The sequence below is a fragment of the Tamandua tetradactyla genome, chromosome 5 (genome assembly GCF_023851605.1).
Source record: "Tamandua tetradactyla isolate mTamTet1 chromosome 5, mTamTet1.pri, whole genome shotgun sequence".
NCBI lineage: Eukaryota > Metazoa > Chordata > Mammalia > Pilosa > Myrmecophagidae > Tamandua > Tamandua tetradactyla.
In genome coordinates this window covers 162213496-162231988 of record NC_135331.1, presented here as the reverse complement: position 1 = coordinate 162231988, position 18493 = coordinate 162213496, and the positions used below count along the sequence as shown (strand labels likewise).

Below are 18493 nucleotides of genomic sequence, written 5' to 3'. Positions count from 1 at the left end.
ACCTTGGACAAAAGCAGCACTAGACACAAGGTTTTCACAACCACACAGTAATATCATAAAAGATATATCTTTACACAATTGTTTTCAAGAATCAAGTCTACCAGAACACAACTCAATGGCTCAAAGGCACTTCCCTCCAGCCACTCCAACATACCACAAACCAAAAAGGGATATCTATACAATGCACAAGAACAATTTACAGGATAATCTCTCAACTTTGGTTGAAATCTCTCAACCACTGAAACTTCATCCTACCCTATTTCTCTCCTTTCTCTTCTGGTCAAGAAGGCCCTCCCAATTCCTTGATGCCAGATTCTGGCTCATCCTGGGAATTCTGTCCCATGCTGCCAGAGAGATTTACACTCTGGGGAGTCATGTCCCATGTTGAGGGGGAGCGCAGTGAGTTCACCTGCCGAGTTGGCTTAGAGAGAGAGGCCACATCTGAGCAACAACAGAAGAGGTCCTCCAGGGGTGACTCTTGCATAATTATAAGTAGATTTAGCCTATCTTTTGCAGGAATAAGTTTCAAAGGAGCAAACCCCAAGATCCAAGTCTCAGCCCATTGATTTGGTTGTCCTCAATGCTTGTGAGGATGGCTCTCTTAATCTTATTACTGGACTCCTTTATGAGTAAAATGACATTCAGATGTAGAGAGAGAAAGCCGTAGGAAGAAATCAGCTGAACCTCAATAGAACCTGGAAGAGAAGGGAGAGACCAAGAGACACAACTATGTGACTTGCCATGTGACAAAGTAAAGACCCAAATTTCCACCACTTAGACACAGAACACTGCAATCTTCAGGAAGAAAAGACCACACCTTGATGATGCCTTGATTTGAACATTTTCCAAACCTCAAACTGTGAGCAAATAAATTCCTATTTTTTAACCTGACCCATTTCATGATATCTGCTTGAGCATCCTAAGAAGCTAAAGTACCTTGGATCACCTGGATTATGTGCTTTCCTTAGTCAGTACTTGTCTTTTCAAATTCAGAAGGGGTTTCATAGGACATAAAAATGATGATGTAGGTCAAGTCTTTGTTATTCATACTTTTTTATTAAGTTCAAGAATAAACTTCACTCTCATTGGGGCAATCTTGGTATGCTTTATATTTTGTTGACTATGTTCAAACCCCTTGTAAATTATTTAATGAATATTTGCTGTGAGTTTGGCAATGTCTAGAATTTGGATATATAGAAGGGAACAAAACAAGCCATTGTTTTAACAGAACTTACCTTCTAATGCATTAAGATAGATGAGAAACAAAATTAGTTAATGCATAATATGTTAGGGAGATATAAGTGCTTTGAAGGCAAAAGTTCAGATACGAATGGAGAGTGAAAGAGTAGGGTGTGTGAACAAGGGTGCAAGCTGTTATTTTATATGGGGTGGTCAGAGACGGTCTCACTGGTAAAATGCTATTTAATCAGAGACCTAAAGGAAATGAAAGGATGAGTTTTGAGCATCTCTGGGGTAGAATATTCTGGAAGAGGGATATTAGACACAAAGGCCTGAGGTAAGAGTGTGTTTGGTGTGTCTGAGATACAACAACAATTCTAGTGCTCTGGAGAAGAATGAGGAAAAGGGAGAATATTAGGATGCAAAGGGATCATTGAAGCCTAGATCACTTAATCCATTGTAACTGATTGAAAGAAATTTGGGGTTTAAGAATCTCCATAAATTATTATTCATAATTTTGAAGACATAGTCCAAAACTACCCAACATACAAAGTACCAAGAAAACAGAACATATTCTCAAGGAAAATAAAATCTATCATGTCCAATCCCAACATCAACCAGAAGCTAGAATTTTAAAGTGGCTAAAATAACTACCCTTCAATGAAGTAAAAATAAGATATGTCTTCAGTGAATAAAATTTCAGAAGAGAAATGGGATCTCAGCAGAGAAATATAAATGATAAAGAGTCAAGTGGAAATTCTACAACTGAATGATGTAATTTTCAAAATAAAATTATTCACTGCATATACCTAATTACTGAATGTATATGATAGAAGAAAGAGTAAGTGGACTCGAAGATAGAAAAATAGAAATTAACCAAAGTGAAGAACAGAGAGAAAAATCGTAGAAACAAAAACAACCAAAAATGTGTGAGTTAATATGAAACATCTCAGCACCTAAAAATTGGAAAACCAGAAAGAGAAAATAAATAGATGGGATCAAAAAATACTTTAAAAAATAATGGGGCAACAATCCTCCCAAAGTTTACGAAAGACTGAAATTTTGAAATTTTGTAGATGCAAGATGTTAGTATTTAGAAAGCGCATGCTTTTTTTTTTTTTTTTTTTTTTTTTGACATGGGCAGGCTCTGGGAATCGAACCCAGGTCTCTGACATGGCAGGTGAGACTTCTGCCACTGAGCCACCATTGCACCACCTGGAGAAAGCATTCTTTATGTAAGTTACATTTTGTGAGGAAAAAAATTAACTTGGCAAATTTTATTGACCTCTTCCATAGTTTAAATCTAGGTGAGAAACAAGATGCTAATCTGTGATTACTCTGCTCTTTCCTGAAAATCCCAGCAGATCTTTAAATCTAAATTATAATTCATTTGTACATCATCCTCTTTTTGGGAAAATCTGAGAAGAGAATCTAACTTCCAAAATGGAAAAGACTAGTATCTTTTCTGAAATGAGAATACTGCTTCTTTTGGTAATACTACTCTTTCTCTAAGACTTACTTTTTAGAATCACTGGTCAAGATTAAATTTCTTTTAAACCTATGAATTTTGTGCTCTATAAAACACACCTCGATGAAAAAGGATTGTTGAGGGCCATTAGCCTAGCTCTGCCCAGGGTTTTCTCTGTCACCCTCTGGACACGATCTCTAGAGCATGAACTCTGAAAAACTTAGATAACCTAATATTTTTATATTTTTCTTTCAAAAGGCAGTGATTGAAATGACTCTAAATTAAGATTATCTATCACTATGTATCTATGGGATAAACAGCCTCCTTATTGAAGTTTTTTGTTTAACTGATGTGAATTTCATGTAAGAGCCCCATTTTCATTTATGGTTGGCTCCCATAATTATTTCATAGAATCTTCTGTGGTGTTAGAGTCCTTTTAGCTTAGATATTTGGGGGTAGAAATACTATTTTTTTCCTCTTTTATATCCTTTCAGAGTAATTTATACAGAATAAATTCTTTATAAATATTGTTGAATGAACCAATGCACAATGTTTCATGGTTTTCTGAGGCGCATTCAATGGCAATCAAATCATAGACCATTCTAGAAAAATGCTATTTCTAGACTGATAGCATTTTTGATTCTTTGATGTCTGGGGAAAAATGTTACACAAGTGACATGGAGGTAAAGTGGATAATTTGTCAAAGTTAGTCAATAGTGCTCTAGTGGACTGTAATAGGTCTGCTAACCTGTTAATAAAATGAAATCCAAAGGGATTTTGAAATGACTCAGAAGAGAAAAGGATAAGTTATAGTCTGGCAATGACAGCTGGCAAACTTGCCTAAAATGCTTTTAGGACAAAATTGATAACACCCATGATTGTCTAGAGTTCAGGATACCCAATTCCAATGTTCTGTCAACCATAGAGCTTTACTTTTGATTAAAATTCTAGCCACGTTCTTTTCAGACATTCTGATGTGGAAAATTATTTTATTTTCACAGCAGCACGCATGTGGTTGTTTTCCAGACCTGTAATAAAATGCACGCAAAGGGAATCAATTAATATGTTGCCTTCAGTAAAGTTAATGCTTCCATTATTCTTATTTTATAAATCTGAGGAAACTACTTTAGAGTTAAAGATGAATCAATCAATTTTAGTATAAATGGAGGGAGCTACTTGGAAAGAATGTATATACTACTGGACTAAGCACTGAATGAATATGCACAAACAAAGACAAATGGTTCTTCAAGAAATATCCACAAACTCGGGTCTCATGTACAGAACCAGATGAATTAAGCTTAAGTGTTGAAGTCCTTTCCAGAGAACTGCGTATTGAACCTAATTTCAAGTATAATCTACTCCTCAAATTTCACACATACAAAAGAAACCTAAACAAATAAAACCACCCTGTTCTCCAGTGTAGAGACATTTGTATCATTTATAAGAAAGGTCCCTAAATTATTGTTTTTCACTGACAAATACTTATTGAATGCCTCATATATGCCTTACATTGTTCTAGGGATACAGGATGGAACAGACAATAATACTGTTTTTATGAGCTGTAAAAACATAAAACCCTGTTTTTATGGTGGGTAAGAGAAAAGATAATAAAGAAGCAAGAAAATATACAGTAAGATTGTAATAAGTGCTTTGGAGGAAAATAAAGCAAAGAAGTGGGATAGAAAAGGCAAGAAACAGAGTTGTAAAGGAAAACCTTGCTGAGTAAGTTTTTCAGTAATGTCCTAAGGAATTGAGGTGGAGAGTCCCAGGGGTACCTAAGGGAAGAACATTTTAGCAGAGGGTTTATTTAAGTGAGCTCACAGTTAGGTGAGGAATTTTGAGGACCAATGAAGAGGTCAGTTTGGTTGGGCAATTGTGCTAGGAAAGAAGGTCAGAGGTAATGAGTTGAAGGGCAACTTGTTTACTGTCTTATAGGCTATTGTCAAGATAGTTTGCTTTTACTATGTGACACTAGGAACCCCCTGTAGGATTTTCAGCAGAGGAGTGTAAGAACAAGAAGGACCGCTCAGTCTGTTGTATTAAGAATATGCTGTAGGGTCAAGAAGAGAAGCAAAGGGACAATTGGTTGGCTGTAGTGTAAACTGGAGTATGCAACCCTTGAGGCTACCTGAAAACTTTACAGGGACCCAAGTCTTTAAATGAATCAATGTCAGATCCCTAACAGCCTAAAATTTAGCCAACTGGAGCCAGATTCAATTATGCTTGCTTCTCATTTCCATCTTTCATTTGACAACTCCTTTCACTTTCAAAAAAAGGCTTATTCCTCTTCCATCCCAGATTTGACGTGGGTCCATTTCCCTAGGGTGTCAAAATTTCTGGAGTGGAAAGTGCAGAGATAATTTCCAATAATTATTTTTATTTGAGATTCTTACCTTTTCTACCTCTCCCCAACTATTGCCAAAACCCCCCATGATTCCCCTGGGACACCCATTTGAAAGGGAAATAAAATAAGATTAAAGAAAGCACCTTACTTCATCAAGTGACAGATTCCTTGTAAGACTCGCTGCTACATCCATCTATTTATCCATAATCTGTCTTAGAATTTGTAATCAGAAAAGATTATTTCTACAGGGAACTTTATTCCAACAATTATTTAAATTGCATAATCAGGTCAGAATTTTCTGATAGAAAATAAGTCTGATTGGGTCAACACGTTTGATAATGAGGACTAATTTTGTAAACTCCATTCTATGAAAGACTATTTTCTTACATTGATTTAACTAAATCTGTCTCTCTCTAATTTTAACAAAAATATACTTAAAGCCTGTGATACGAAATAGTTTACCCCAAAAAATTGTTTTTGACAAATTTATTTTGAAAATTAATTATACTTGGACTTTCTCCTGTCCTTTCTACTTATAACTGGTGGAATGAGGTACCTCTAAATGAAAGTAATGGGTATACTGAATAGTTATTTAGTGACTATTGGTGATGCTATTTGGAGTGCATACTTTCTATAAATCAAAATCGCAAATGACTCCAATGATCAAGCCAAAAAAAAAAAAAAAAACAAAAAACAGTGGTTGGAGGTTAGTAATTGTGTTCAACATAATGGAGAACTTAAATTACCAGTAGAAAGATTATTAAAATAGTTTTTATGTTAGAAAAATTACATATGTAATTTTTGTCATAAAGCTTGGGCAAAGTTTAAATAACTTAATAACATGGTTATGAAAATACTTCTATTCCAATCTATTTATGCAATTAAGGTGTCAGAACTTACATCTATATCTATAAAAATTAAAAATGGAAAATGAATAGCTATTAAACCTTATTGTTAGACAGTAAATAATTTTTCAGATTATGCATATATCAACTAATTTGGAAAAATCCCCATCTACCTCATTAGGACATGCACTTCCAATAAAATTTTATATTTTCATCTTTTTTTACATAATTATTATGAAGTATTTTAAAGTGTCATTTTGTATTCCTCTGGAGAGATAACTCAATTTAATAACTGGTAAGATAACTCAGTTTAAAATATATTTACAAATTTACAATATTGTGGTCTCAAGAAATGAAAGAAGTTTATGTTATAGACATATTTTTATTGTAGAGACATTTATAAGGTGATCAATGGATGCCTCAAAGCAAGCACTGTCCAATAGAAATGCAATTCCAGTAGAATTGCATATGAGAATTACATACATAATTTTAAATTTACAGTGGAAATAAAAACAAATAGATAAATTAATTTTAGTAATATTTTATTTGACCCAATATATAAGAATATTAATATTTCAACATGTCATGGTATCAATATAAAATTTTTTGAGAACACTTACACTCTATTTGGTATTGAGTTTTTGAAATCTGGTTGAATTTTACTTTATAGCACATCTCAATTTTGACTAGCCATATTTCAAATGTTCAATATCCACAGTGTCTAAGAGCTATGATATTGGACTGCATAGCTCTAAACTTTAAATATAAATATATATATATACACACTGTATGTAAATTTTCATGAGAAATGGGATGGAAATGCAAGGTTAATTAGAAAAAGAAACAATATAAAATTTGCAAATGTTACATAAGTGCTTGCTTACATACATTTTTAATGTATGGTGAGATTAAATTAAAAAGATTCTTAGATTCCAAGGAATATAGGTAAAATAAGAAATTCATTCTTCGTAACAATTTTAATGCATAATGAATTTTTCAGTTGTCCACTTAAAAATGTTCCCAGTATGTGAAAGAACATTCTTGAAGACTACAGGGCTATTTCAATAATTCTGGCAAGGGATGAAGGTAGCTACTGCCAGATTTTGAAATGCAGTAGAATTCTAGATACATATTTAAGCTTCAGATCATATCCAAATTTTTAAAGGCAAAACATATAGAAATGGTTGTGTCTCAACCCTGACAATACTGCTAGTAAAGGTATCTTTTAGATTCTCATTTGTAATATAAAATGTTAGAGCCCACTTTATGTTCTAGAGATTTTTTAAAAATAGAACATTTTGCTGTGTGCACGCCACTCTTGGTAGACTTCTCCAAGTTGTTATATTTCAATGCCAGTGAGACCTGAGTGCTTTAAGCACTTTAGCAAATTGTCTGTTGTGGTTTGGCAGGAATTCAATCTGTAATTGTGAACATCTTTAGTATGTTTTCTCAACATCTTTAGGATTATCTCTATTATATTTGAGACTCTTAATTACAGTTCGGTGCTCAGCCTGTGTGATATATATTTTTTAAACACTCAGTTCCTACTACTGAAAAATTGGAGATGACACTTATATCAGATGTTCTACCTGATTCAACTCTGGCTTTCTATGGATAGATGGCAGTTTAAATGATTTGAAATTGGGTTGTCATCCAATTTTTTTCAGGTTGAGTGCTTGTAAGTCTGAGCTCCTTCTTACTGCAGCTTCTGAGGAAATATTAGAGCGATTCTTTTCTCATGATTTCTGTTGATCTTATACCTCCCTGTGGAATTTGTAGTTTTGGAAGAAAGATATCGTTAGGTGGTGAAATTCTTATTTGTCTTGGTATAACTGAACTTTTAGATTTTTCCACTGCCTTTATATAACACTTCCTTTGCAGAAGTATAAAGTGTCAATGTATCCGAGGTTCTCTTCTGTTTTAAGATTCTGGAGTCTTATATTAAAGAAAATCTTTGGGCTTTTTGAAATCATGAATTATAGCCATTAGTAAATTTTTTCCTAATATTCAACTTTATTATTTCCATGAAGGAAGGTCTTTTGCTTTGGGTGAACAGAAACTTTTGGAGCAAATTTCCTTATAGTCTTGCTAGTAGCATCTTTCTTTTAAAATACAGAATCAAGTAGTGTTTATATTTGTTGAATCTTTTCTTATTTATAAATCCATTAGATTACTTATAAAATAGAAGCAATCATGCATCCTAACTCAAAGCCATTTGTCAGGGCAGAAAGATTCAAAATTTGATATTTTTTTCCTTGGGGTAAGACTTTTATTGATGCTGACTATATACATAGTGTTAAAATGACTCAGGTATGACAAGGACGGTCCATTCCTTGCCATGTGGAAATGTGGCTTGGAATTAAATATGGAGATTTGCTTAGAGACATTCTAGCCCTAAGTTTTTGGATACTTTTAAACTTTTTCTTAGACTTCTGATGTGTTTTTCTTGATGTGCCACATTTCCAGTAGGAAAATTTAAAGGGTATACACTTTAGGAGTTTAAATTTCAGTTTGTAAAGAAGAAATTTCTTTTTACCTCTTAGCTATCATCACATGATTTGCTTACATATATGCATATTTGTGCATACATCATCTACAGACATATAAATTATATGTGCAATATACACATATTATACAATGCATATTTATGCCTAAAATTATATATCATTTTTCTCTATAAACATATAAAATTACATACAAATCTAAATTAATGGATAGCTTTTGAAAGCATATTAACTACAATTCTTGAGGATTCAAGTATACCCTGTGAAAACTGATAGCATTGTGCAAAAAACCAGAATGTGGTATCTATGTTTGATGGGTTTTGGGGTGGGGTGAAGTGTATCTATACTCACTGCTATGTAAAGATTGCATACTCTGCGTGGGGAGGGAATCTATTTTAGTTTGATGCTATCGTATATCTGCAGGAGGGCTGTGATAAACTTTTGAAAATGTTACTTTTAATTTTCCATCTTTTTTAGAATATTTGGCTGGAGTGACTTCTAGATAAGAGCTTTTTGTTATTCATTCATTTCAGTTATTATATTTATGTTTTTAATATTTAACAGATAGAATATTTGTTAGGTCAGACTGATATAGAAATTTTTTACTTTCATGCATAATGTAGTCCACAGCATTATATGGATCCTGCCAAATTGCTCATTTTACTCACATATTTAGCTTTTCATTCCACATTTATTTAGCATCAACTGTGTGCTTACAACTCTGTTAGTAACTAGAAATATGAATTTAAGTTACAGTTCCCACAATTAAAGAATTTGGTCAGATTACTTACCAGGCAGAAGGCAGAAACCATGTCTTTGGACACATAGTCATTCATTTCAGGTCTTTAGACTTAGTGGTATCCTTTGGAGATTATTTCAATAGTGATGTCGTTTTTTAATTTTGAGAATGGCTTGTGTTCTTGTTTGCTAGCTGCGGGAATGCAATATACCAGAAACAGAACGGCTTTTAAAAAGGGAATTTAATAAATTGCTAGTTTACAATAAATTGCTAGTTTACATTTTCTTGGCTAAGGCTAATAAAATGTCCCAATTAAAGCAAGTCTATAGAAATGTCCAATCAAAGGCATCCGGGGAAAGATACCTTGGTTCAAGAAGGCTGATGAAGTTCATGGTTTCTCTCTCAAGTGGAAGGGCATACGGCAAACACAATCAGAGTTTCTCTCTCATCTGGAAAGGCATATGGTGAATGAGGTTAGGGTTCCTCTCTCATCTGGAAGGGCACATGGTGAACACAGCATCATCTGCTAGCTTCTTCTCCTGGCTTCCTGTTTCATGAAACTCCCCAGGAGGCATTTTCCTTCTTCATCTCCAGAGGTGGCTATGTGGTTCTGCTTTGCTCTCTCTGATTCTCTTTCTTTCTCCAAAATGTTTCTTTCTTTATAGGACTCCAATAAACCAATCAAGACCCACCCAAATGGGTGGAGACATGTTATCATCTAATCCAATTTAACAACCACTCTTGACCAAATCACGTCATCCAGGGAGATGATCTGATTACAGTTTCAAACATACAGTATTGAATAGGGATTATTCTACCTTTATGAAATGGGATTTTGATTAAAACGTGGCTTTTCTAGGGGGCATACATCCTTTCAAACCAGCACAGCTTGACATGGGTTTGTAAGCACTAAAAGAAAATCAGTGTCTTTGTAATCAAAGTTTTTTTTTCCCATGCCTGATTTAAAAAAAAAAATCACTCTCATGACTATATGTATAATTCACCAGATTTGGATCTGAATGGTTCTTGCTATTTTAAAAATTTAAAAATCAATTTACTCAGAGAAGTGATGTGATTTAAGATGATTAAAAGGTAACTTAGAAAAGACTCTTCCAAAATGTTTTAAGCAATGTGGCAAATAAAAATACCATTTTAAAAATATTAACCCTTAAACATGATATCTTTTAACTTAAATACTATGACATGATGCTGATATAACTTATATCATATGAGAGGGGTTAAGAGAGAGAAGAAAACAAAGATATTTGCTTTATGTACATATACAAACAGACATAAAAAGACAAGGAAGAAATATTTATAACCATTATAATCCTTGTTTCTAAACTGGTCAAGTTTTGTAGCTCATATTTATCACTAACTTCTTCTACTACCCATTCCGTATTCCCTTTACCCTCAGCAAGCAACTCAGCTGGCCATTGTTCTTTGCCTGGCGGGGTGACCCAAGCCTTCATTCCAAAAATGTCTGAGGCATTAGTTATCCTGCTTGGATTGGGTTTTTGAAGTTTTCCATTGATGTTGATCACAGGGCATGGTAGTACTAAAAGATGTCCTGTGGGATATCCTGTATTACAGGAAAATTTGTTTTTTTTACCTCCATTGTGTAGTTGCTGTCCTATTTCCCCTTGATAGTCAGACTCAATCACCTCAGCCAGTATAGTAATTCCCTTCTTTGCTGTTGATTCAGAGGTATGTCAAGTCCAAAGTGGTGAGGTGATGTTTTAGCCTCCATTTCGATAGAATCATTGTTGTGTATCCTGGTGGAAGCTCTCTTCCTTTTGGAACTAAAGACTGTAGACCAGAAAAGCTTAAGGGTGCAGGGACAGGGAGCAAACATTGTTCACGTGAATAACTAGGGGTAATAGTAAATGGTTACACTCCACTTTCCAACACTTGATTCCTGGACCCACGAGTCTTAGCTATGGGAGAAACAGTATCATAGATTTGATGTGATTTAGGGCATACATGGCCTCCTGGAGAATAATGCCCCAGCCCTGCAAGGTATTGCCATCTAGTTGGCATCATAACTGAGCCTTCAAAAGGCCATTCCACCATTCTATCAGTCCAGCTGCTTCAAGATGATGGGGAATATGGTAAAACCAGTGAATTCCATGAGTATGTGCCTATTCCTGCATTTAATTTGCTGTGACGTGCTTTCCTTGATCAGAAATAATGATGTGTAGAATACCATGACAGTGGATAAGATATTCTGTAAGCACACAGATGGTAGATTTTCCAGAAGCATTGCATCAGGGAAGGCAAAATCATATTTGGAGTATGTGTCTTTTCCAGTTAGAATAGTAGCCCTTCCATGATGGAAGTGGTCCATTATCATCAACCTACCACCAAGCTGATCACATTGGGGACTGAAGTTGCTCTCTGCTGCTGGCAGATTTGGCTCTCAGCAGTGGATATAGCCAGGTCAGCCTTGGTGAAGGGAAGTCTATGTTGCTGAGCCCATGCATAACTTCCGTTCCAACCATTCTGGCCACTTTGTTCATGAGAGCATTGAACAATGACAGGAGTAGCTGGGGAAAGAGGCCAACTGATATCCACAGAATGGGTTGTCTTATCTATAATAATAATAGAGTGATTATTAAATTTTTTTCTGCTGAAGTCCCCCTCTGGTGAACATTCATGTGAAATACATATATGTTCATGGCTTTTGCTCACTCAGAAAAGCCTATCCACTTACCCCATCCCTATCTGCAGACCTCTTTGCCAATTCCTTCCAAGACCCTGACCATCCAGCCAAACCATCGGTGACAGCCCATGAATCAGTATACAAGTGTACCTCTGTCGATTTTTCCTTCCAAGTAAAATGAATTGCCAGGTACCATGCCTTAAGTTCCACCCACTGGGAGGATTTTCCCTTATTACTGTCATTCAGGGACATCCCAAAATGGGGTTGTAATGTTGCACCTGTCTACTTTCAAGTGGTACCTGCATATTGTGCAGAATCATCTTTTAAACAGGCCTGCCTTACCACTTCTTCAGTCAATAGATTTTAAGGACCCTCCCCTTCCCCACAAGAGGCCATAGATGTGAGCTAGGAAAGAGAAGTTATGACAGGAGTAGGGGAAATGAGCATTTGGGCAAATTCCTCATGTAACTTACTTGGACCTTCTTCAGAACCTCCCTGAGCCCTATCTTGTATGGACCACTTCTGTTTTATGATGGAGCGCTGCTGTGCATGCCCAACGTTGTGGTTTGGTGTGTCAGACAACACCCAGTTCATGATAGGCAATTCAGATCTCATGGTAACTTGGTGGCCCTTGGTTAAGTGTTTGGTTTCTATTAAGGCCCAGTAGCAGGCCAAAAGCTGTTTCTCAAAAGGAGAGAAGTTATGTGTAGCTTTGCACCAAACTCCTAAGGGTCTGCACTGTGATTCTCCTACATGGACCTGCCAAAGACTCCAGAAAGTATTTTTTTTTTGGCACTGACACTTCTAGCACTATTGGATCTGTTGGAACATATGGCTCAAGTGGCAGAGCAGATTGCAGGGCAGCTTGGATCTGTTTCAGAGCCTCCTCTTGTTCTAGTCCCCACTCAAAAGTAGGAGCTTTTCAGATCACTTGGTAAATGGGCTTGAATAGCACCCCCAAATGAGGAATTTGTTGTTTCCAAAATCCGAAGAGGCAAGAAAAAAAAAAAAAAAGAAAAAGGTGTTGTGGCTCTTTTTTGGTTGCAGGAAGGTCCAGAGGCAGCAATTTGGCTTTCATTTTAGAAGGAATATCTTGATACACTCCACACCACTGTACAGCAAGAAATTTCACTGAGGTGATAGGCCTCTATAGTTTTGTTGGATCTGTCTCCCAACCTCTGACATGTAAATGCCTTAATAAGAAGTCTAGAGCAGTTGCTGCTATTTGCTCACTAAGTCTAATCAACATGGTATCATCAATACATGGACCAGTGTGATATTTGTGGGAGGGAGAGATGATCAAAATCCCTGGAGATGACATTAGGACAGAGTTGGCAAGCTGATAAACTCATGAAGTAAGACAGTGAGGGTGTATTGCTGGCCTTGTCAGCTGAAGGAAAACTATTTCTGGTGGTCTTTACTAAAAGCAATCGAGATAAAAGCACTCTCCAGAGGATGTGTTGATTTGTTCAAGCAATGATACCATAACTGAGACAGCAGATGTGATTAGGGTCACCACCTGGTCAAGTTTACAATAATCAGAGATTAATGTTTTCTGTTCAGGTTAAATAGGAGAATTGAATGGGGATGTGGTAGGAATCACCACATCCTTCAAGTTCATGTTGGAGATGCCACTAATCTCTGCAATACCACCAGGAATCCAGTATTTCTTTTGATTTACTAGTTTGCTAGATAGGGGCAGTTCTAATGGCTTCCCCTTGGCCTTTCCTACCATAATAGCCCTCACTCCACAAGTTGGGGAATCACTGTGGGGATTGTGCCACTTGTTCAATACGTCTATTTCAAGTACGCATTCTGGAACTGAATAAATAAACAGAATGGGTTGGGAGATGCACTGGAACTCACTATAGGTGAGATGGACCTATAGTAATATCTGACTTACAGTGTGGAGTAAACACACAGCTCTTCAGGGAAAAATGAAGTTAGTGTCACAAATTTATTCCTCATAGTCCTGCTGAAAAGTGTGTCTTCTGGACATTCCTGGGGTGGGCAAAGAGTTCTTATATGATAAATCTGTTCTAACTTTCCAATCTCTCTAAGCCTTTTTATCCCCTTATCTATATTATATCAGGATAGTTCTGGCACTTGACTTCAGGTAATGCCAGCCACCCTTTTGTCCAAGTTTCATCTAACCATCTGAACAATCTGTTAAAGCCATTCCCAACCCCTCAAGCTACAACATTGAACCCAGAATATTTAAGGTATGGGCCCATTTCAATAAATTCAATCTGATCCAACTTTGCATTTCTTTCATCATTATCCTAGCCATAATATCCATGCCCACAAATATTCTCCTGGTTTCTGTCTATATAACTTTGAAAAAATCATGCAGTTATTTTGGGGTATAGTGCACTTCCTCATGGTTCATACTTTGTACCTCACCTATTAGGACTTATTGGGACTTCAGTCTAGTTATAGGTCTAGAATAAAAGAGGGGTAGTGGGGATGTGTCAGGAGAAGAATTAGAAGTGTCTTAAAAGCCAATTACTTTAGAGCACTTGATTGCAGTTTCATCTGGGGAAAGAAGATTAAGTTCTTCATCAGAGGAATGAGGATATTTGCTCTGGGGAGGTGGCCACAGTCTGTCAAGCACAGCAAGGTTAACTTCTTCAGGTGGCAGTTGGATCACAGACTCCTCAGGGCAGATTGGAGGTTGGGAGATGGGGTCCTCGGGGAAAAATGGAGGTTCCTTGGCTATTTCCTCAAGGCAGATCATTACAGGTTTATCTGACAAAGATTCAGCAGAATCTTCAGTGTTATTGCCTCCATCATTATCAACCCTTATGTTCCCATTCCAGTTTTCAGGATCCCATTCCTTTTCAATCACTGCCCTACTTTAACAGCAGACCTTTGGCAAGCTTGGTGTTACATTGTAATTCATCCTCTCGTACAATGAGACTCTGGGTCTGGTTTTCAGAATACTCAAGTTTGTGATTACATGACATAAGATCTTTAAGGAAACACATATAAAGTTTTACATCCTTCATGCAGCACTGAAGTTGAAAATTTGAAGCCTTCTACTCATCCCTTTCTTTTATCACTCTATCTAATGTATTTAGAAACAACCAGCCAACATTATTATAACTTTAACTCCACAACACTCTGTTAAGGTGTCAAAAACACTCTTATCCAGAGCCTTGCCTCTTATAAGCACTCGAGTAGCCATATACAGTGGTGATATTTCATATATACCTATTGCTAACACAGACTATGGACTATCAGTTTCATCATGATCATTGGAAATAGAGTCATTAGTGCCTTTGAATCTTATCAGATTAGAAAACCAATTTCCAAAACCCCAGAACTAACTCTGAAATCTCATCCATAAGATTCTGTTTTTCAAGAACCACTCCCAGTACCAGAGCTGTATCAGTCAGAGTTCTCTAGGGAAACAGAACCTGTAGGAGATATATGTAAATATTATGAGATTTTTAAAAGAATTGTCTGATGCAGTTGTGGTGATGGGCAAGTGTACATTCCATAGGCAGACTTGAAAGCTGGGATCTTAAATGAAGATTTATCTCCTTCACTGCTCTTCGGCTTTGTATTTAGAATTCTTCATATAGAATTTGACTGGAATTATAACTAAGTTTCTTGCTCTTGAGGATATTTGCATATAATTCAGTGTCAAAAATGAAAAACAAATTCCTAGAAGTTGCAAAAGTGTTTGCTGGTATTTACAGGAAGATGATTATTCTGTAGTGTCTACATCAGTTCATTTCCTCATTCATTGTGTGAACATTAGATGTTTTGTCAATCTTACAGAAAATATGTGCTTCAAGATAAATTCTCTAATCCTTTCTTCTTCTCTTTTTTTGGGTTGCTGTGTGGCAGGACTCACATTTCATTCTTTTTTCCATGTGAATATCCTCATTACAGCACCGTTTGTTGAATTTGTGTTGAACTTTGTTTTTTCTTTCTTTTGTCTGCTTGTTTGTTTATTTTGGGGAAGTGCATGGGCCGGGAATCGAAGCCAGTTCTCCCGCATGGCAGGTGAGAATTCTACCACTGAACTACCTTTGCACCCCTCTAATCTTTTCTTCTATGCAGAAATTCTGATGCTACCACTGGGAGGACATAAGGGCAATGATTCCTTTACCTCCATACATTGAGGAAAAACCTTTGTACCTACCTGGGATTTCTCTATTCCTCATATTTCTTGAAAAGGTGGTTTTGATTTGTCTAAGGTAACATTGTGATACATCACTGCTATGAATTAAGAAAAAAATTTCTCAGAGTTTTAGATGGTACTTAAACAGTGCTTCTCAAACTTCATTCCACGTTCAAATTAGCTACAGTTCTTGAGGTAGTTAGGTTGCATTATTGACTTCACCAAGTGATGGTGCCCTGTTCTGTTGCTGTGGACTTAATGGTCAGCATGTGAATTTCGTTATGGCTGATTACACCTGTGGTTGGCTAAAGGGAGTGCCTCCCACAATGAATGAATTCAGTTTAATTAGCTGTCGGCTTATAAGAAAGTCATAAGACAAAGGAGGAGCTTATACCTAGATATTTGGAAATGCAGAGAGGAAACGCCTTGGAGAAAACCATTTGATCCCAGAAGCCAGAAGAGAGACCAGCAGATGTCACTGTATGCCTTCCTATATGACAGAGAAACCTGGAGGAAAGCTAGTTGCCTTTCCTTGGAGGAACTGTAAATTTGTAACTAAATAAATCCCCTTTATAAAAGCTGATACATTTCTAGTGTATTGCATTCCTGCAGCTTTAGCAAACTAAAATAGTTCTTGTTAAAGTGAAGTTTCTGTTCAGTTGGTTTGTGTTGGGACCAGAGATTCTGCATTTCCAAAAAGCTCCTAGGTAATGCCAAGCTGTTGATTCAAGGGACCACATTTTGAGTAGCAAGATTCTAGCTAAAATGTTTGTGGAGCAGCAGATATGGCAGAAATGGAAAGAGTGATCTGTTAAGAAATCTGGTTTACTAAGGTCTCAGGGTAATTCCCAGACAAGATGGTAGCTGCTTCAATTCTCATGCCTTATCATTATTTCTTCATTACCATCTTTTCTTAGGATCATTTTTAGTAGCAGAATTGTACTCCATAATTCAATCTATTCCATCAAATGTAGGGTTGCAAAAGCAACAGGATGTCAAGTCACAACTTCAGAACTCTTGGATACTTTTAGTCTAATAGCCAATAAGCATCTCTTACAAATAACCGCTAATAACTTAGCTCTTTTGATTTCAAAGTGTATGTTTTCCTTCTTGACATGGGATTATTTACTTTTGTTTTTTTGTCATGGGCAGGCACCGGGAATCAAACCTGGGTCTCTGGCATGGCAGGCAAGAACTCTGCCCCTGAGCCACCATCACACTGCCCTGGGATTATTTACTTTTATGTTCAAGCTAAAAATATAAGAAATTGTTGAATTCAATTTTTTATAAGTGAACTGGGTGTCTTAGTTTTCTTGCTATTATGAAAATAAAACTTTAATAACTAACTGTATAGCACTGTGGACATAAATATATTATTATATTAGTTTACTCCTCTATATTCTCCCTAAGTTAATCTGGGGCTAGAATTGTTTTATTTAGTTTTAAAAGGATATCATTCATGGGTACAAGATGTTGGACAAGGTGGAGGAGGGTGGTGTTAGTTCCTGTGCAGTAGGATGCAGTCACACATATGTGTAAAGTGGGTTAGGAAAGACTGAGAAAGGCATTTTCTTCCCAGCCAGGGTTTATATTCTCAGGTCTAATTGCTTATCCAGCAGGTATACAAACCAAATTTTTGACCATTTACTTCTTGCTCATCAAGCACAATTAATTTCTGACCCAAACTACGAGAGAATAAAAGGTGTGACCTGTTTGTAAGTTTAAAACATTTTTTTGAATTTTTTTAGAGTAATGAATATTCTGCTGCTGCAAATATTAACCGTTTTCAAATATGAGGTTCTGTTTGACTCCTTTTGTCTGGTCTTTAGGGGTAAGGTGCTTTAGTAGTAATGATAGCAGTCAAAAGTTTTCTGGAGCATTTTCTGGGAGATACTGATAAGTATTCATGAATCAAAAAGACAAGATGAATGTTCTCTAATTCATGTTTATCAAGAACAATAATTACTACATTCTACATATCCATTTTGGGATAATGTATGCATGTATAAAAATAAACACAGTTCCAGTTCAATGAATTCTTGTTCAAAGAATGATTTTGACACTGTAAGCCAAGCTTTTGTCTATTATTAACCAAACTTCTTTGTTAAGTAACAGGGAAGAAGGCACCAAAAGTTCATTTGGCAAAGAAAAATGGTTTCATTACAATGAATAGTTTTTCAAAGTAGTTCAATGAGTTCAGGAAAATAGCTTTGCATTATACCTGCAAGTATCTGTTTAGAAAAGTATAGAAGAAATGAGGTGATTGAAATTTGATTCTTTTTCTGTGTGGCACTGTGTACATCATTTCATTTTTGTTCAAGTGATAAACTATGTGAGAATAAGGTTTTTATTTTCCTCATACTAATTTTCAAGCTGAAATCACATCTTTATCTTGAATTTCAGATGCAGATCAAAATTTCTTTTTGAAACATTTACTGAGGCTTTTTGCCCTATTCTAGGAAATGATTAATTCAGTTAGACTCTCATCCCCCACATTTGCTGCAGTGTTTTATATGGTGAAATAAAAGTTTTTGGTATGAGGTAATAATAAAATGAACATACACTTTTTCTGAGAATGCATTAGTGAAAAAATATTTCTTTCTTTCATATACATTAGAGA

General features: G+C 36.0%; 1 pseudogene; it reads right to left on the bottom strand.

The window, feature by feature from the left end:
- LOC143683369 (farnesyl pyrophosphate synthase pseudogene) overlaps window positions 1-12335 on the bottom strand; it is a 31369-nt pseudogene extending 19034 nt beyond the window's left edge.
- Window positions 12336-18493: the final 6158 nt, after the last annotated feature.